Raw genomic sequence first — 21,383 nt, 5'->3', positions numbered from 1 at the left:
ACTAGCGTCCTGTTCAAAAGCAGGACTGGGGATGTCACATTTTATTGTCCCACGCTGTATAAATGTGTGTCCCGTGCTTTTCAGTAGTGGCAGGACCGTGTGGTTTCCGGAAAAGAAACCATAGCTCTACGATGGGATCATGGTATCGTGGCAATGGGGGAAAGATCACAGGCTATCTTCCGGCCAGTTGATGCTGCACATTTATGGGCACACCTTCGTAGATTCCGAGTGTGGGCAAATTCTAACCATCTTGTAGGAAACACCTGCACATTCATGCTTCTATAGGACACAGCGTTTTAAGTGTCCACGAACGGAAAGTTGCGGGCGGGAATCATCAAGGTGAACGCGCAAGAGAAAGTTCATCATACAAACTCCCGAGATCCTATGGTGGCTGCTGATGTAATCAGGACGTGTTCCGTACGCAGAACTTCTCCCTGTGACTTGATGTGTTCCGGAAGCACGGGCGTTGCAAACAAGCGTTCGTGTATAGCGAAGGAAGCTTGTGGGTCGTGTTAATTATAGTTATCTCGATGGGCTTCAGGGCTCCAGAGTACAGCATAAGCCATTATATCGTCTTCTGTTTGCTGGTGGGAAGAATTCTCCACCTCATTGAGGACTTGGGCTACACTCTTTGCCTGCTTTGGCCGTGCAAACGAAAGCTCATCTTGTGGGATAACAATTTTGATAACATTTCTAAAACCAGTGGCAGCGTCTAAGAGGCGACGACGTTTGCGTCCACAATCGTTATGAATTTGACTCTGAAATGCTTTACTTTGAGAATAAATAAATGATTGTTTTGAATGGCTGCAAAGGCCACATAGTTTTCAAGAAAAGAATCTTTTTGGCGGTGAAACCGAACTTCTTCCCACGAACTACTTGCGGATGTTTGTATGTATAGGCGCTTCTTGATAGTAACACAGAGGTTTGAGTTGCATGCTTCAAAACAACTAAAGTGTTTCCCACTAATTGCGTGTCAAGTGTGAGTGGTTTTCGTTTCACGTTACACGCTTCGGCCCCATCGAGTCGTTCATCCCTTACAAGCTATTCAATGTAGTCGTCGCGGAAAGGCGCTTCACATACTTAAATGGAGGTGGTTAAATATAAAGAAAAACAGTAGAAACTCCAAAGTGAGATTTTCATTTCGTGGTGTTTGGTTGACCGCGCTATCTATTCTACGCGAAGGTTTATGGTTTAAGTATACCTTGCTTGGGTTATTGCCTGTCGGTAGCGCATGTGAATGAGTTTCCGTTATCTCAAGACGTTGTATGTTTTCTAGGTAATTTTTGTGCAAGGTTACCACACATTTTTACATATCAATTTTAGTTTGTGTAGTTCAAATTGTTAGTGCGGTAGTTAAAGAGTTTCTTAATCGTACAGCTGAAACATGATATAATACAAAAGCTCGCCTATGCTAGATGGAAAAGTGGAAAACTGGTTTTCGCTAATGTTTTCTAGTCACGAGCAAGAGAACACATCTTTGGAGTTGTAATGGAACAATGCGGTTTAGCACGCTATTAAACTGTGTTATCTATATAAAAGGGTTCACCTACATGTAAAATAGTTTTAATTAGCGTAGAGTAGAGTTATTTTATTTGTTCCTTTGTTTACGTGTTTTCATCATTATTTTTGTTATTTTATATTCGTCTTCTCATTTTATGCCATACTGATATTTTCGGTTATGCCGGTATTCCTAGACTTAATGGTATCACGAAGCCGTATAGTCAATTCTTGCTACCCAGATATTCAGTTCAGTTGAATTTTGAACCTATCCAACCGTGTTCGAGATTTTCCAAAATAATACATTTGGTAATAATGATTTATTAAAATTCAAGTAAAAACGGCCAGCCGTTTTCGCTAGCATTTTTGCAATACTTCGTCTTGAATTTGTGTTACTTATAAATACATTTATATCATCCATGAATTTTCTTTAAATTTTTTTAAAGTTTTCCATCGATCAAAGGGTATGTTGCTCATTTTTACTCTATAAATCATTCACAGCCGGCTCTTGGTCGATCGATAGAGCGAAATGATTTACAGGGTAAAAGGCAAACCTATCGGTGCCTCCCTCTCCTTCCAATTGTAACTTGAGGGATGTGGTTTCTTTTGCCTTATTTTGTTGCAGTGAATGGTCCATTACCACACCCTGAACGGTCATTGCAACAAATGCATTCGCGAGTTGGAACTAGCCATCCGCCTGTTGGCTCTACGATCAATTATTTAACAGACTTCCATTTGCAACAGAATGCACGAAGTGAATAACGGTGTGTGTGTGTGTTGATGTGACTGTGAGAGCGAGAGAGCAAGGGCGCAGGACTGCAGCCAACGTATGATGAACGCTTGATTAAATCCGTTGATAGGTGAAATTGAAACGTGCCAAGCATCGAGACGGTGGCTCAACATGTGTTTACCCACGCATGGCAAGCAAACATTTGCCAACGGCAGGAAAGAAACACACTCTGAGTAGCGGCAGGAAAGTGCTACTAAAAGGCAAAATTGTATGCCACTTTTCATCGGAAATCCGGTTACTTTGTGTGAGCAAATGTGTAAAAAAAGCTGGAAAGGAGCTTTTTGGAGTACATTTGTATGATTGCATCCAGCTCGATGACGCCAATGATGATGATGAAGCGCTTTTTTTTGTGCGATTTAGGATTGCCGTCCGTTTATCTTCATTAGCGTTTCGGGCCGCCAAATTACCATATCACTGGTACTGTACATATGTGGGGTTTTACTGTGGTTGATATTACTAGTTGGTGAGTTTTTTTTATAAGCTTTGCAACATACGTGAAAGAATGAAGTAAAGTATTGATTAAAAAAAGTTTGTTTCATGTAATGTCTTTCAATGTCTCCTGCACATGTTTGTATGTTTTCAATTAAAAGCAACAAAAAAGATGTGGTGGGCAAATGGAACGTGTTCAATCAGAAGAAATTAAAAGAAGATTGAATAACCCCATTTCAGATTTCATAAAACTTTAAGAGAACGATGGTTTGAAATAAAATGTAAGAGCATTGTAAACAGCGAGAAATTTCTTTGTCGTGGAAAAAAACAGATACATTGCACAAATTTACAAAACAATTTTGAGTTTTATTGGACAAGTCATTTTATCTACTCTTATTCATCTCTTAAATTCTAGTCCATTACTTTAAATCAGTTTTTAAGTTAAAAAAACCTGGTGCTTGTATGTTTTTTTGTCTGCACAACGTGTCTGAACGATGTTGTTGTTAAAAGCAACATATTAAACCCAATTTGGCGGAGGAGGTAAAGCCACGCTTCAAAATGTTTTTGCGTGAAACATCGACTTTTTCCAAGATCAAACTTCAAAAGTCCTACGGATCAGTTATTGTTTCGCCCTAATCCACAAGTTAAATACTAAATTCTTTCCCTAAGCATCTCGTTTCCCTCAATTAGATCAAGTGGAAACCCGAGCCGAGTTCGCGGCACCAATTGCTTGGTTTGGGTTTCGATTTGGGATACGAAGCGTTAGCCTCGCGTACGGCACACTCCTACACGACGGACCGGTATTAGAAATTCTAGGCACGTCCATCCACTTCAAGCAATTATACGCGTCGGCCTGATTTGTCGATTCATTCTCCCCCTGTCTCGCCTGCTCCAATAACGAAAACCAACAGTTTTTCGCCACGCACCGGAGCGTTTTTCTAGCACCGCGCTATATAAGCGTCATTTTGACAGGCGGCTTTTGGGTAATTTCCCACTTCGAGCAAGTTCCGCTCTGGCCTGTCATCGCGGGCTCACCTTGTTTTGGCGCGGGGTCAAAGCTTACCCAGGATCAACTCGCTGCACGACGCTGTTTTTGGGAACACTGACACAAATGGCACCCTCATCTAACCGATGACGTCGAATGGTGGAACTGGGGAGCGTTTAGCAACGGCATACTAACCACACGACAGTTGCCGGCTTTATCATTGTTTTATGCGGTTCGGCTGATTGTGTTAGGGTCGAGTCTATTTCGTTGAAGATGTACACGTGTTTTCCCGGAAAGTTTCTTCCTTCCTGAAATGGAGTACAATGTGACTAACATTTTGAATCGAAGAGAATGACCGACTATCTGCACGATATGATTTTTATGTTACGGAACGTTAAAAAATTTATGCGCAATTTATGCATGAGAAAACGGCAGTGATTACGATGCTTGTAGTAGCATTATTAACCGGATGGTATATCATGGTACCAAGCGAATAAGATAATAATTGTCGCTAATATATGCAGAAACATAGAATAGAATACGATTGTTTTTTTGTCATTTTAAGCAATTGATTGGTATTTATACTGCACGAATTTATTATTAATGTACTCTGCACGTCATAGAAACTTTTTTATAAATTTCATTTACTTAGCTCCTCATCGATTTTCGTGAATGTTTCATAACAAAAATTAAACGTAAAATGGACCTATCACCTTCATCAACTGACCAACTGAAAATCAGCTATCAAAAAAGATAGAACGTGTGAATCATATTCTTAAGTCAAAAATAAACTTAAATGTGTAAAACCATTAATATCAACATAGAAATTTGTGCAACAATCGGCCCTGCCTAGGGAGGGCCCAGGGTGTGCCTATTTCTCTCGTTATGAATAAAGACCATGATAACATCATTCCAGTTTGTGACGTAAGCTCATTTGGTATCATTATGCGTTAAAAAAACATAAGGTATCAGTGTACTTTTGATTCGTTCTGACTGGTAAGTTTCGTTTCCTATGGGAAATAAGTTTGGTGCTAACGTGTACGCAAAACGGGTGCATGGTTGTAATTTTTAAAGCAAAAAGGAAGAGAAGAAGGATCCTTGATAACCAAAAATCCCGAGCGTGGGCCATGTGAACCCAAGATATTTTACAAAGCGTAGGAGTTTAAGTAGGAAGGTACAACAATATCACAATTGTTTATGAAAGCTGCGGAATAACGATGGGAAAAGATGTACATGATTTTTTCCTCCTAAATATACCATAGTAAAAATAAATAGCGTCACAAACTACAGTAAAAACTCAAATCCATACACAAAATGCTGCTAATGAAATTGATACTACGGAGGGATATACTTAAAAAATACCCCCTCACACTCACACATTCACACATGCTGCCAATAAGGCGCTTCCGTTTGTATCCAAAGTAGAACATTCCACACGTGCGTTCATCAGTTGCTAGTGAAAACTGTGTGTGATGTGTGGAAAAAGTTCACTCGCTAGCACTTTTGAATGATGCTTTAGGATTAATATCTAGCACACGTGGTTCCAGCGTGCTTCGGATACCGTATCTCGGTGTCTTTTGAAGAAACAATCTCGCACCGAGCACTGAGCTTACAAGGTAGCCCATGCTAGTGTCTGCTGCAACGGTGCTGAGTTGATGCTTTACGTCTCTCAAAACGATGGCCAAAGCCATGGCCAGACCTTTTTTTCATCCCGCAGAAGGTGAACAAAACCTGCCAGTCAGCGAAAAAGTTAGTCATGTAAAAAACATCCATCCAAGCATCTACCAGAGCAACAATCAAAAGTATGTTGAACCATTTGCACGCTGACATGGTGGCGTTTGTTGCTCATCCAGCGGCTGCTTGATCTGTTTCGCTCTTTTCGCTTTCGCGTTTGCGCTCGAAAAAGGTAGGTGCTGTGCTTGGCGCTTGTTGTTCAAGGTTTACAGCAAGGGCATAGAATTACAAACACTTGCACACACACACAAACGCTCACACACGCACACACACCGGTTGATCCTTTTCACGTGCAAGTTAAAGGTGAGCTTGAAGGATGTTTTTTTGTTTGCAGCAGAAGCCGTTGCTGATGTTGTTGTTACCATCATCAGTGGAACACATTCTTATCCTTGAAAATGAATCCCATCGGTATGGTCTGTTTTTCTCATTCTCATCATTTGCACAGCTCCGCCAGAATCGTTGTCGATAGGTACAGGTAGACGTTATGCCTTGCGAAGGAAGGCAGGTGATGGAATTATTGGATTGCGTTAGCGTTCGGTAGACGGTTTACTTATTTGTTGGTTTATATGTGAAGCGATCCTCTTTCGCTATGGTATGTTTTTTTCTCTCCATGCGAGTTTGTCAAGAAAGGATACCCTATTGGCTTTCTAACTGTTGTGTTTTGTTTGTCATGCTGTCACGGTGAAACGAAAGAAGGTTTCGTTTTACAGAGTATAGAAAATCCACCGCCAGCATTAGCTGTACTGTTGGATGGAAGGAACATTTATTTTATTCTTTTTCATCCAGAACGAACGATAATTGAGGCCGATTGTTATCACTTGCTGATTTTATTTAAATATTTTATTATTATTATATTGTTATTATTATTTTATTAAATATTTTATTTTTATGTTCTGAAATAATATTTTTCGAAGTTTTTTTTTAATTTTAAATTTTTTACATCCTCAAAACTTTGATACATTTTTTACTATATTTTACATAATAGCTAGTTTATGATTATAGTGAATAGTTGAAATCAGACTGTTTTCGGTATCGTTTGAAATTTCCTCGAAAAAGAGCAAGTTCAAGCTATGCAAGTAGCTTTATGCAAGTGCATAAACTTATTGATTTGGTGCATGGTGGATAAGGCACCAATGGTGAAACGTGTATTAATAACTTCTTCAGAATTCAATAATTATCGCACATGCACTATACTCTTGCCCTAACTCAATTATCTTAACTATTCGGTAAATGAAATGCAACTACAGCATCCTTTTGGAGTTTCATTATTAAAATGATTCCAATGATTCTAATAGGTTCAGAAGTTGTTCATGTTTCTACCGGAAGGGTTTGGAGGAATCAATCGTTTTATGTGAGTTTTCATTCAGTTACATTAAAGTTTCTAATTATTCATAATTTTTACTAAGGTTGTAATAACTAATAAAGTTTTTGTGACAGAAGGATATATCGTTTAGAAATGATCTGAAATTTCACCCCTCATATTTTCGTTTCTCTGTAAGAGCGGAAAGGCATGAAAGTTCAATCGATGTTATTTTTCTCGGTGTTTAGTATTTCAACACAACAAACAACACTGACGTAAGTCGTACCAAATGTTGGCACGATTTTAATGACCGTGCAGCCTACTCAACAAACTTCATTATTACGACGGGTTGTTTTTGAGTAATTCTAATGACTTTTCTCACCTCACCCTTTCGTGTTGGTGCATTTTAACGATTAAAGTTTATAAGAAAGCTTTTTAACATCTTTCTTCAGCTTCAGCGTTTAAGTACTTTAAGTATTTTTATTTTATTTTTTTTTTTTACTTCAAGTATTTTTATTTTTCGGTATTCTTTATTCTAAAATGATGGATCCTGCAGGGCTCGATTTCTGCCTCTGTTCGTACGACACCACCACCGTTTGTCATCAAACTTGACATTAATTGCCTCCCAAAAGAATAATCGAAGGAAGCAAACAGAATCGCGAATAACGACAGACCGTGGTTGACTGTCGTGCCGTAGAAAAGGATTTTCTTGAGCTCAATGATAGGATTTTAAATTTCCTCCGAGTCTCGTTTGTTGCATTTGTTCCACCGGCGACGGTTAATGGTTTTTTTCTTTTAGAGGCAAGATTTTTCTTCTCCTTACTTCCTTCACCATATCTTCACCCTCATGGACATACCAAAACTGCAAAAACCGGAGGCTACGTTCAGCACAGGCTCATCGTCGAACTCAATTTCGATCCCAGCGGTGGGATTTTTACCACTGCCTGTGGTTTTGTTAGAGAAAAATCCATTTCCCGCATCATTATTTCTTCCGGTAATCGCAATTCTATCATCCATCAGCGCAACATAAAACGCGCATTCGAGTGGTAATGGCTGGTGGCTGAGTTTATTGCGAAACATCATCATTACCCGTAGCTATCATAATGTGTTGCCGTCACCAAATTTACGACCCCGGGTGCACGACGGTGAGTCAATAATGGCTTTACTGGCGCGGCTTGCGTGCCGTCAGAAGGGAGCGTATATCCTGACCGACTGGTTGACGTGTCGATGCATGACGATCAGCTGAATTGGAATATCTCACACGCCAAGTACCTGGAATGTCTATGCAAAACGCTAAACTCTCCTGCAATCGTAGTATTTGTCGGTGCGTTCGAAGGTGTGTTTAAAAAATACACAGCACACAAGGTTATCCGCTCCCGGCCAACGCACTTTGGTCTCGTAACATTACAAGAACGTTGGTTCAATCAAACATTTCAACTCATGCGTGGTATGAAACGGAACCCTTGTATAGATAACGCAGAGCAAGCAGCAGTAAGCGTTTGAAGCGGATTCTCATTCACTTCAGCAAGAAGCAAAATAAGAAAAAGAAGAAGCAAAATACATCAACACCATACAAGCAGTCGCCGTAATAGATGGGATATTTATGTATCCCAATCTTGCATGCCCAGGACAACAGCTACAACGTACAGGCACGAAAAAGGATTCACTGCTCGGAAGGATCCTTCTCGTCGGGCTAGATGTTGGTTCACGGAGGACCTTCGAAGATGTTAACCCAATGAAGTGTAAATATTTGGTTCCATAAAATTTCGCTGGAACGTAGCACAATTTGTAGGCGTGGGTGAATGTAGGTTTGAATTTAGGGGGGGGGGGGGGGGGGGGTTTATTATTATCACATGTACAACTTCGTTCGCATTCGCGTAAGATGTGATTGGCTGAGCAACGTTATGCCGGATATTATGGCTGGGGCAAAAGCGTTATGTTCATCAGAAATGACATGTTAAGTGAGTGTGATGCAGGCAAAATAGGAAATCTTGCTGATTGCATTTATCATAGCATTGGGGTGAGAAAAATGTAAAATTAGTATAAAATGTAAAATAAGCTCAAAGAAAGAGAGAGAGAACGAGAGAGAGAAAGAGAGAGATAGAGAGAGAGAAAGGGAGAGAAAGGGAGAGAGAGAGAGATAGAGAGAGAGAGAGAGAGAGAGAGAGAGAGAGAGAGAACGAGTGTGAAGACAATAAATGAAACCATCTTTGGTAGTCTTATATATTGTTGTTAGGTTTTAATTACAATGTCGCGTGTTAATCTACATATTCTGCTCCTTTGCAATGTGTAAGACAAATTCACAGATTGCAGATCATCAAAACGATTAAATACTAGTCATAGTAGCAAATCAAGCCGGTAGCTTGGTATAGTCATCAGCTCGCCCGTCATGGGTTCAAGCCCCGTATGGACCTTGACCCACCCTCTTTCATAGTCATTTACTAGTTTATTAGTATTGTATCAATGTTGCTCGAGCCGGTCTCGTAGTACAGTCGTCAACTCGTACGACTTAACAACATGCCCGTCATGGGTTCAATCCCCAAATAGACCGCGCCACCATACGTAGGACTGACTATCCTGCTATGGGGGGAATCAATTAGTCACTGGAAGCCAAGCCCATAAGTGGGTACAGGCAGGCCTTGACCGACATCGGTTGTTGAGCCAAAGAAGAAGAAGATCAATGTTGCTCTTTGAAATGCGTTAATACATAATTATAATCTAACCTTACTCTAACGTAACCCAACAAATTAATAAAGCGTTAACTGATGTTTTGGACACACGAAGGTCAGAGAAGAAAATTTAAAATTTAATTTAAAGAACCAGTATGGTAGCTATAATTGTTCTTTTAAGTGCTTTAATTAATTTCTTTGGAACATTGTTTTTATGACAACAGTAAAATTGGTGGTATGGTATAAATATTAAAAATACATAATAATAAATTTATGAACCAAGCTGAGGTTAAAATAACAACAACTCTACAAAGCTTATATTTCTATAAAATATTTAAAAAAAACTATAAGTAAGGTATTAAGTGTACAGTTTGCAATAACAAAACACTCCTAATGCTTGCCATGTAACTATTTAAAACTACCAGGCGCCTCCTTTTTTATCATCGCGTTGTCTAGCCTTACTAAATTTTGAATATTTATTCTAAGGCGGTACTTTTACAATGTTATTTTTAAACCATTAATGCACTAACAAAAAAAAAATAATGATGAATAGATACACTGAGAGACTGTCAGGAAATTTCAATGTCATGCAATATACTTAACATTCAACCATTTGAAACATGGATGCAGGTTTACAGACACACTTTGTGTGAGGCGTAGCTTCTGTTGAATTTAATTAAAAATCTCTTCATCCATTGAGCACCTCACTCAATCTTTTATTGCATCTTTGACCTTTATAATTAACAGCCTTCCTACTCTGCCAAGGTACTCAACCAGCGGTTCATCGGCCTAACTTCATCAGCAATACCACGAATCGAATTTTTCCGCATATTTTATTCATTGGTTGGATGTTTTGCTGTTGTATAAACTTTTTTAACTCTTCAGCACTTGAGCTCCTTTGAAAAAAAAATCCCCATGCTGATTCGGTGGTAGAATCCGATTTACGTTTCCATCCTATCGTCAGTATCATCAAGTGGACCACTTTGCCATGAGCGTATTGAGGACAAACTCTGTCGAGTGACACGCTGTTTGACAGACACTTGAATCGATGGATAACTCTTCGCACACAGATAAGAGGCAAGCGTTGGTTTCGTGGTTTTTCGTGATGGCCTTGTACTGTAGAACACGGTATTTTTTCGATTTGATTCTGCTCGATTTGCTGCACCAATGGAAAGGGAGTAGTAAATGTTTTCCCTAGACGTTTATCAGAACACGTGGTGCTGTTTCCGATGAATATAAGCGCATTTTCTTTGTTAAATGTCCAAATCTTACAATCAAGATGAATGCAGGTAAGGTAAGGTGACGTATAATGCAGGTAATTAAAGGCCTCCAACAGCATGTTAATAAGACCAGAAAAAAACAGGAAAAATAGGAACCTGGAGAAATATACGATAGCGCTCACTGTTGTAAACGTGCATTGAACCCTGATTAATTACCTTGGTGACGTTATGGTTTGTGGGATACTCGTTGAAAAAGAAATAAAAAAGGTAAAATCCTGATTGAGGGTTAATTAAATTGAAAGGACACAAGTTGCACGAAACCAAAAGATCTGATGCCTTTTCCTTCCCGGATGAGTATGGGCAGGTAATCTTCGAGCAGCGAATTAGTGACCAGTCTGACTCGCCAAAGGTTTGCGTCAATTTATATTAAAAAAAAGCAAAAATCTTATCCCATAAAGAAAGCTATCCTCGTAACGAAGGCAAGGAGCCACGGTTACGGGAAGTATCCGTTGACTGGTGAAATTAAATGGACCGGAATTCAATTATCTTAAAAGGAATCAAACGACTAACTGGCCCGGCAGGACAGTAGCACTGAGTGAACCAGATCGTTTCCCCTTTTCCTTATAGTCGGAGTAGATAACTGTTTGCCGCACCATGGCAACATGCGCCCGGATGAATCTTTCATTCCGTGTGAAATTGTGTGCTGTCATCGGAACGCTTTTGCTTTAATCTTACGACCAACATTCTTACAGCAAGACCGAAATCCTTTCCAAAACAAAACAATGACTGGTGTGTCAAATGCCAATTCATGGAATGAGCTACGAGTTATTCACACTTTGCACCGCATTTGAACGGGAATAGGAATCAAATAGACCAAGCTGGCATGAACAGTGTTTATAACTGCTTATGAAAATAAGCAAACATGGCGATATCGTTTGCAGCATCATCAAATAGAAACAATACTGCTTAGTTTTAAATATATGCTATGTCGATAAGATGGTAAGATAAAACTGTAATCCAGAGTGTCTATATTTTCCACTCGTACAATCATTAATTTTATCAGTTGAATTACTTAAATGTTGCTTTACAGTTTTGATGATTTACATTTTAATCGGAAGAATCGTTCATTTGAGATAAACGATAAACTTTCACTACCAAAGCAAATCCAGCATTATTATTTCATAAATAATTTTGCTGTAAATGTTCTTACGCAAATCAAATTCTTAGCTGTTTATTACCATTTATACTCATTGCTTTATGCTGATCTCAAAACCTGGTCTTTGGTTTATGTTTAGTAGTGTTTGACAATTTTTGAACATATTTGAATATTTTTGTTGTATAATTTTTTAAAAATAAATTTGAAATCAAATGTCCATTACCTTTAAATCGTTAATGGTCTAACAAACCTCTCCACTTTTCTCTTTATTACAAACATAAATACAGCATGCTTCTTGGCACCCTGGGTACAGGAAACTCTTGAATTGTAAGCTTTCAGTGAAATTGATTCTTTTACAGTCCGTTTGGCATAACCAGTCAGCGTAACGAAGGAAAAATTTATATCTACCTATCCCTGTAACCAATCGGAAAGAACTACGTACAAAACCGAGTACGTGTGTGTGTGTTTGTTACGCAATAAACCCATGCAAAGGAAAGTGCTAAACATATCCGCAATTGAGAAGGTATCGACTATTGAAATGAAACTTTCCACACGGAACTTACATTCGCATCCTTTCTGCTGTTCTTATTTTTTGTTTGAGATCATTTTTTACCATATTCTTCCCGTGTACGCTACGTGCTCGGATACCGAAAAAGGTACGCAATGATAAAATCCCGAAATCCTTTGAACATCACCGTTCCGGCAATGTAATCTACACACGTTTTACGAACGTTACCTTGGGCCGTAACCCAACACTAACGACAGGCTGATGGTCATCGATGGACATTGTCAGCGGAATATCCAGTTCACCAAAGGAAAGGTTTCAGCGGCTTTAAGAGAAGCAGTGGAGGATGGGAGAAAAACGCCATATTTTATAAATTGTTATGGAGATTCCTCCTGGAAAGTTGTTTTCCATACCCACAAGTGGATTTTTTTCGTTCCTTGAAAATCAATCAGCAAAAATGAATAAAATAGGGGCTCCTGTAGTAATCCTACCCGTTATTTGTAAGTTACATAATAAGTACTGTATCTCAGGTGCACTTGTCGTAAAGTATCTCAACTTAACCTGCTACCAGACAGTACACAGTTAAGGAGAGTTGTTGATTTCATTATTTTTTACTTCCTGTGCCAGCAAACCACGTGCATGAATGAAACAGTACGTTGTTTTCTAACTACACAAACTACACAAACAACGGACATGAGAGGAAATGTCATTTTATTGGATTAAATTGTTCGTTCGTTCGTTCTCATATCATCAGATTGATTGATTGATGGATTGTGAGCGATAGTCTGGTTGAATCAACATCCACACAAAAAAAGGAAAGAGCTAAAAGGCTCAAACGACCAATGGTTGTTAATTATACCCGGTATCTGCGAAAAATCGGTTCCAGCAGGCGAATCTCTGCACCTGATAGGCCTAATGTAGATTAATACGAGTGCTTGCGATTTGTTTCCATTTATGTCTGTCTGTCGACTTTCTTTTGACGTATCGAAGAGACGGAAAATGGCTAAAGGGAAAGTGAAATACAATCTAGAAATAGAACCGCCTCCATCTGGCCATTAGAGCACGGTATGGCGGGCAAACCTGATCGCTATCAATTCGATTACCTTAATTCTATTGCCAGTCGGACAGATGAGCAGGCATGTCCGCTAGTGAAGGACGGAGAGGCAAAGCTACCCGTTCTAATTGTATCACCTGCAAGCTGACCACTCTGCTACGGTATCGATATCGTTAGCTTGAGCCACTTTCCGGTCGGAATGTTTTTTTTGGCTCTAGCACGTTGTTACAAAAAAAGCCACATCATAGCCCAACATTCAGTACTGGAGCACAGGTTTAATGAGCTTTGGCATGTGGGCATGTAATGTTGCTTGTCGTTTGCAAAAAATCGTTTCTCAGGCAACGAAGTACTTTTTTTTCATCGTTGCAACTGCCATTTTCAACTTCGATCCTTAATGGTCCGTATAAATAGGTTTTGTCTTCAGCATATTTATTGGCTCCGTTAATCGCGACGGGAAAGGTTATGTTCCAGACGGCTTTGTCCTGTCGGTAACGATTGGAAAATGTGTCCATTGCTTTCGATGTTAGGGGTATCTATTTTGGGCACGTCAACTATCATTAGGCATATTTGAACGCGTGACGTTTTGTGCGATAGAGAAGTGCAAACAAAAGCTGTACTCGGTACGATGGCCGCATGTACCACGGGCGTGTATTATTTTACTGACACTAATATGCTAGATGGACGTTTTTGCGTTTGGAGGTTAATTAACATAAAGCCCTATAAAATCGCTAATAAATGGTTTGTGCATTGACCGATTTCGAAAGCATTATTCAGTCAAACGTGACATGTTTGTGCATTGTACAATACCTGTGCAAAACGGTTTTATCAATGCAAATTATGTTTATTTTGCTGAGAATTGAGAAAATTATGGGTTTAATCTTACGCTAACATTTGATTTTCTATAGCATTCGTTCATAATAAACATACACATACCCAAACACCTACAACTTTGTCTACCTTTAAAATGTTTATAGAACAATCTAATAATGTTTCAATTCTGCCAAAGTTTTATGTGCATCTTTGTTAATGATAAGTTTTGTAGAAGTTGCTTTCTACTCAACGCAAGTATATTTATATTCGTATTTATGGTCTTAGCCGGTCTCGTAGTACAGTCGTCAACTCGTGCGACTTAACAACATGCCCGTCATGGGTTCAATCCCCAAATAGACCGTGCCGCCATACGTAGGACTGACTATCCTGCTATGGGGGGGAATCAATTAGTCACTGGAAGCCAAGCCCATAAGTGGGTACAGGCATACCTTGACCGACATCGGTTGTTGAGCCAAAGAAGAAGAAGAAGATTTATGGTCTAAGAAAATTATGTACAGCAAAACAACGCTCTAACCACGCTCTACCAGCGCAACGTTTTGGTAGTCATTCACCACCGAGAATAATTTAGTTATCGTTCTAATTTATGTTCAATGTGTTGCACTTCTAATGCACCTCTTCACTTCATCTTAATCCAAATGAAACTTTGTTTCCGAGAACACTCCTTGTTCGCGTTTGCTCTTCGCAAACCAAGCACACTAACTATTCGGGCATTCTATGACCCTTAACAAAATGATTATGAATGTCAGAACAACTCCACCGGTGACTACCGATGGCCGTGTTCGTTAGCCCCCGTTTGACCCATCACGATAGGGAAAATAACAGCTTTATGCTCTCTTTCACCGGGTGCTACGTGCCGTGCGATAACGAACGGGTTGTGGCTAATAAGCTTTCGAAGCCATCGCAGTCGTTTTTCCAGCTGCATTAGCAGCGACAAGCAGTGGTTGACATCGGCTCTTTCAAACTCTGATTAACATTCATAGTTCATCCGTCCGGTCCAGTGCCATCGTATCAGTCATCGTGCACCTCCAATGCAAAACGACAAACCTTCGACCCGATGCGACAGCGACAAAATGAAAACTGCAAATCGATACAGTTGCCAATAAATCTATTTATCATTCGAGACACTCGTTATACGTTCGGGGCTAGAAAGTGCACCGTTATCGTCGTGTTGTTGAGTTCCTTCAACACCGGGTACGGTGGACGATTTATAATGAACGAATGAATAAATCAAAATTATAAAATCACTCCCAAATGAAGCTTAAAATTTTGTGATTAGATGCGAATTAGATCAAATCTTCGCGCGCTGCAAAGTTTATAAGAAGGGTAAATAAAGACATAAGGATAACTCGAACTTAATAATGAGTTCGTGTGGCTAATTTAGAGAACTTGTGCTCATTGTTCATGGTTGTTGTATTCGTATCTCAATTATTATTATTAACTCTTTAGATTACTAAAATAATGCTACCAGTTGTATGTGTTCTATGACTTATACATCATTGGGCTTTATTTCTTATAATATACGCAGGTCAGAATATTTTTAATTTGTTTTGTATATTTTGTAGGTTTATGTTTTTGGTTATTTTTTATATAAAAAATGAGGGCATGATCATCCCAGACGCTACCATCATTAGAAGATTATTTGCATATGTTATGGTCGAAGCTATCTCATCGAATTTATGACAGAATATTAAATAAGCCCCGTTAACCACGGCACGGCCGCTAATTTTTTTTTTGTTCTCGAAGAATGGTAGATTGTTTTCGTTGTAGGTAGATAGCGACAAAGGTTTATACACCCTGTACGTCCAGGCATATAAAGAAACGTTTCTTGAACGAGTATGTGTACACCAAACATTTTCTAACTTCCTTTATTTATATTTAATAAGTATTATTTGTCTCGCTTGCATGTTCCGTTTTAATGTTTAGCGTTTTTATGGTGGTCGGGCATTGGTAATTGATTGGTTTGAGAATTAAATCTTTTTATTGAAGTCTTTTTATTTTTTTTAATGTAAACTTTTTAAAAATTAATACATGGTTTTAAGTAGTAATTAAATTAAATAGTTACAAAATTCAAGAAAAAATATCCAAAAGAATCGGGATGCTTCATTTTATCCAATCAATGATGCTCTCCAAGTGCAATTAAGGATAAAATTGGCAAAATGGATTAATCGTTGGTGATTTAGCTAATTGGAAACTGTTATCACTTCATTTCGCCTTTTGCACACAATGTAGCAGTTGTGTTACGAAAGAGTGGGTGGTAAATGGGTGTTGACCCCGTTTGGGAGCAAATGAAATTAAATTGAAAATTTCCCAACGGAACAGCACACTGCTTAATCCGTGTCAGTCGATCGTTGCTGTCTCGCGATGGCAAGTATTGTCCACGGTGTTGTAAAACTGAAAGACACATTAAGGGTTCATTTCTAGACATGCGTATAACAAATTTGCCGAGAATTGGCTCTCTCAAGGTTTTTAAGGTTTTTTTGTCAAATTTCTATCAAATCGATATTTATATGAGATTTAACACAATTGTTCAACAAAAACAAAAGCAATCACTAAAGTGTTTTGGCAAAAAACAGCGTGAAGAAATAAGCTTGGTATGTATTGTTTGATATTTTACTATTGTTAAAACATGCCCGGTTGAGCCGGTCTCGTAGTACAGTCGTTAACTAGTACGACTTAACAACATGCCCGTCATGGGTTCAATCCCCAAATAGACCGCGCCGCCATACGTAGGACTGATTATTCTGCTATGGGGGGAAATCAATTAGTCACTGAAAGCCAAGCCCACAAGTGGGTACAGGCAGGCCTTGACCGACATCGGTTATTGAGCCAAAGAAGAAGAAGAAAACATGCCCATTCATTCTACACATATGAAATAATGATTTTCCTGTGTCACAGTGGTTAAGTCGCACAAATTTACAGCATGCCAGTCCTGAGTTCAAGCCTCGTATGTGTAGATCAAATCATGCTTTTAGTAATGGTAAGATGCATATATCGTATATCTAGACATTCGACTATCGAAACACTTTACTGAGAATACCAAATGCCACAACATATGAAAACGGCTACATCATCTAGTAAAGCTAACTCGATTGCGATCAAATGTTTGATACTGACATTTACTTATTCACGGTATAAAGTACACAAGCGATTCAGACAATTAATTTGAAGTTGATGCAATGATGCAGACCTTGTACAATCAGATTTGCATTTCATTTAAACCTTTGATGTGCGTTCATGATATTGAAAAAAAAATTATTAAATTATAGAAAACCGTGTAATCAAGAAAGTCTGAGTTTAAGCTGTTTGAATATTGACTAATTATTATTGTGCAAGCACTTTTGAACATTTAGACAATTGTAGAAAAATAGCTGAAAACCAGTAAAATGATAACTTTAGAGTTCTTTAACATAAAAAAAAAATTTTCAAAACCTTTTCCACCACCCTAAAGTATCTTTAAGCGGTGAAATATATACAAAGACACAAGCAAAAAATACAACATGTTGTTGTATTTTCATCGTATCCTGATTTTATTAGAAATTCTCTTTCTGCTATGATTCTTGTATGTGACTTATGCTTGAGAAAATTTTAATCGGTTTTAATAAAACTTCCTCACCAAGATAGGGTACTTTTTTCTTTCCAACAACTTTACTATTCACATACATACGCACATTTATAGCGTGCAACTTCTTTGTGCATGTTTCCTTTGTCTCTTTGGGTGAAATTTCTCCCAAAGCATTACTCATTGATGGTGATGAAAAATTCGAACCATACCTTGTTGGTAAATGGTTCTGTGGAGGGAAAAAATCTTTCATGACTTTCACGGAATTAATAAGACTGTAACAAAGAGAGATGAGATTCTAACGGAAGCCAACCAATCGCCCAATCCAATAAGCGCGTAATGTAAAGAGAACACGGCGGGAGAAAGAGAGAACAAAAAAGGGTAATATTTCTTGTGAAAGTTTCATAAAGCGATTATAGCGAAACCAATAAAGTATCATTTTGGTTTTGTAAAATATGTTTGAACGCTTCAATAGCCGCAAAAATTCACAGGATAAGGAATGAAAATTGCTATGAACAGAAATTATACGATTCTTTATTTAATTAATCCTTTTTTAAATGTCGCGTTCTAACTAACTCGTGTTCACCAATGCTTCCGTTTAATTACAGATTATGAAATTTCGTGTGGCTTCCATAAAAATCTCTCTTTGAAGTGACAGGTAAGCTAGTAAAATGTAAATATAATGTAATATAATTTTTACACATTATACCACTAAAAACACCAACAAAATTATCATTTTCAATCATATCAAATAGATACCAGTTTTATTTTGTCAGAAGTACCCTCATCTTGCATTTTAATGTCGAATTTTGAAACAGATTTTGTGTCCGATTTTCCATGACATTATTGAAATTAAGCTATTCTCCAACAAGATACCAGTTTAGTCCGATCATATCAATGTCATTATTTGTGAACGGCATAAAATAAAACGCAATAAAATGTCAATAGATTAATGGTGTAACGCTAAAAGAAGCTAGTCATTCATTAGGTTGATATCAATAAGCGATTGAGATAAACAACTCTCTGTACGGTGAGGATGAAACCGATGCTGTCAAAGAAGGTATATTCTAATTCCCACCGAACGATTTTTTTACATTGTCCCACTAGAGTAACGAACAATACCATTTGTAATCAGATATTCGATGGCAATAGTACAGCAAATTGACAATATTGAATGCGTGATTTGAGGTGCTTTCGGACCTTACGATAAAGGGCGTGTCATCGCACTAGCAATGCGAACTACGACAAAATAAAAAATAAAAAAAAACAAAGGAAGTAATGTAAATGTAAAAAAATATTCTTGTACACCGACTGTAGCATGATTCAATTCATTGTGAGTTGAACCTCACGAAACACGACTGATTTCGGCTCATGTGCGTGGTTTGGGAAGGACAGAAAAAAACTTAAAATTTGTTTCAGTTTGGTGAGTTGTCTCTGGGGCCAGTTTTCAAATTGGATGTGAACACGCTTTTGCTTTTTACCGATCAGTTGACATGCCAAGGGGAGAGACAAAGAGAGAGAGATGAATGTCATTTGCATTTTGTCATTTCAAGAGATCGAAAACCGATTGTCAGTATTTCGGGAAAGGGGATTTGTGCTGCAAAAAATTGGCATGTTGTCATCAAACAAAAAGGTTAAACAACATTTAGCAATTTTTAAACGACACGGGATTGTAATTTAAACGATTCAATCTTGTGTGAAATGGGACCATTGATTGGATGTGATCTGTTTGGTTTGAAATAAGCTAGGGATGAAAATGTATTTTTGGTTGGTTTTCGAAAAGAGTGCTAAATATGTTTTTCCCACCAAGTACATTCTTCTTACATACATTTACATGTTACATAAGTGTAATTGAGAGATGTCAATTATTGCATCGATTGTATTTTTCAGCTTATTTTAAAATTATATTTGAAATAGTAAATTCTTATACAAGCGTGAAACTGCGTGAAACACGCGATAATTCTCCATCATGAAGATTGTTGATTATGCTAACAAAATCAACGCTAATGAGCCAATTGCTTACTAATTTATTAATAGCATTTGTCAATGCAAGCACTGTTGTTGAAAATAGTGGCCCCGACAGGTCCCATCTGCTGATGCTGCTATCGTGGTCGCGGGCGAACTATTAATTTTCTCAGAAAATAAGTATCGATTTGCTTAATTTTCTAAAGCTCATTGGCATGGTAGCTGGCGTGCATTGCTCCGCGTCTCTATTACGCGGATCTTCTTCTTTTTCTTCTCGTATTCGACAAATACGCTGACAAACGAGATGAAGCCTCGTCAACGGTGTCGATAACATGGCATGCCAACCGTTTCTAGGCAAACGATCCATGAGCCGCCAGGCACTGCTCGAGAAGTGGAAATGGAACCGATGCAGTGGCTCATTTCTGCAGGCGTGATTTGAGATGTTTCACCTCATTGCTTATTGGATGTGCAGAAAATCCTTGAATCAACAGCATCATTCACGATAGCGCACTGGCTGTAGATGTGTCTATGGAGATGTTTTGACGTCGCTTTTTTCTATTCATTTTTTTCTGCTGATGATGAGCTCTTAAGCTGGGGTAGTGTCTGTATGAAAAGACAGCAAAAAGACTTCTAGTATATGCAATGTGGCTTATGAAAACTTCCGTCCGAAGTACGGCAAATTTGGTACGGTTTTTCGATGTCACTGTAAGCTTTTGAGCGAAAACTTACACCACTGATGAGGTTGTGTTGCTTCACTATCGATGAGACTTAAGTAGTATTTTTGGTTTCATTCACAACGTGTGGTGTATTTGAGTGTCATGAAATAAGCTATTGATTTGCTTAAGGGGATGAAGTAGCACATCAGTATCAGATAAAGAGATATTGATGTAACTGTCTGTCAACAGGTATGAACAAAAATAATATCTTTACATAAGAGCAGTGACAAAAAAAGACGCTGTTTCCCTCAACTAATATAATGCTTATATTTGCCTCCGTACAGCAAAAAGCTAATATTTGATTAATTGGCTTTAAATTGAACACTGACTGAAATTTTTTCTGTAGAAAAGCGTCCAAAATTTTAAACAACCTTACTATCGCTCTTTAATCCAAGACGTTGGAAAGCTCCCCTGTCTTTTGCTTAGCGTGAGATTAAGTTTGAAAGTAATGCCAAATGCGTTAGGAGCTTGGGTTTGCGGCTATGGGTACGTATAATGATGGGTTTTTAATGGCCGTCGGCCACCGTGGCCGTGAAAGCTTTACCCCATACCTTATGACAAAGCAATTTTGTCACCGCTTCAGTTACATCAGTACCAAGGGATCCGTCCAGCAGGAGGTAGCTTCACTTCCCGAATCAGACAATTTTCCGTTCTATTTCCCATCCTGGGATCTTTCACTGATGATTTTCTAACGCTGATTTTACTATCTTTCCCTGCTGCAAGTCTGTTTATGTTTTACGCTTTGTGCTTTTTGCTGGTTGCATTTCTATTATTTTTTTTGCATGATTCCTTCCTTCTTTCTTTAGAGTAAATGTCGGTTAGGGCTTATCCATTCCGCTTTTGCACAGCTATCGTAGGATCGTAGTTTAAAAACTCATCAACAAGCTCACTTCTGAAGTGATGAGTGTAGAAAGGAACGAAAACGAGAACCACATCAGAGAACCACAACGAAACGATGGCGTGAAATCAGTCG

At 38.4% G+C, this 21,383-nt stretch overlaps 1 protein-coding gene across 19 annotated transcripts in view; it reads left to right on the top strand.

Annotated features, from left to right (window-relative positions):
- LOC1275271 (hemicentin-2) overlaps positions 1 to 21,383 on the top strand; it is a 221,352-nt gene that overhangs the window by 55,062 nt on the left and 144,907 nt on the right. For 11 of the 19 annotated variants that reach the window (XM_061659576.1, XM_061659577.1, XM_061659575.1 and 8 more), the window contains one exon: positions 18,338 to 18,387. The exons of the other annotated variants lie outside the window; for them this stretch is intronic. The gene's annotated coding sequence lies outside the window, so the exon portion shown is untranslated. The remainder of the gene's footprint in view (positions 1 to 18,337; positions 18,388 to 21,383) is intronic. 19 annotated transcript variants of the gene reach the window in all.

This window comes from Anopheles gambiae, chromosome 3, assembly GCF_943734735.2.
Source record: "Anopheles gambiae chromosome 3, idAnoGambNW_F1_1, whole genome shotgun sequence".
NCBI lineage: Eukaryota > Metazoa > Arthropoda > Insecta > Diptera > Culicidae > Anopheles > Anopheles gambiae.
This window is presented reverse-complemented; position numbering and strand designations above follow the sequence as displayed.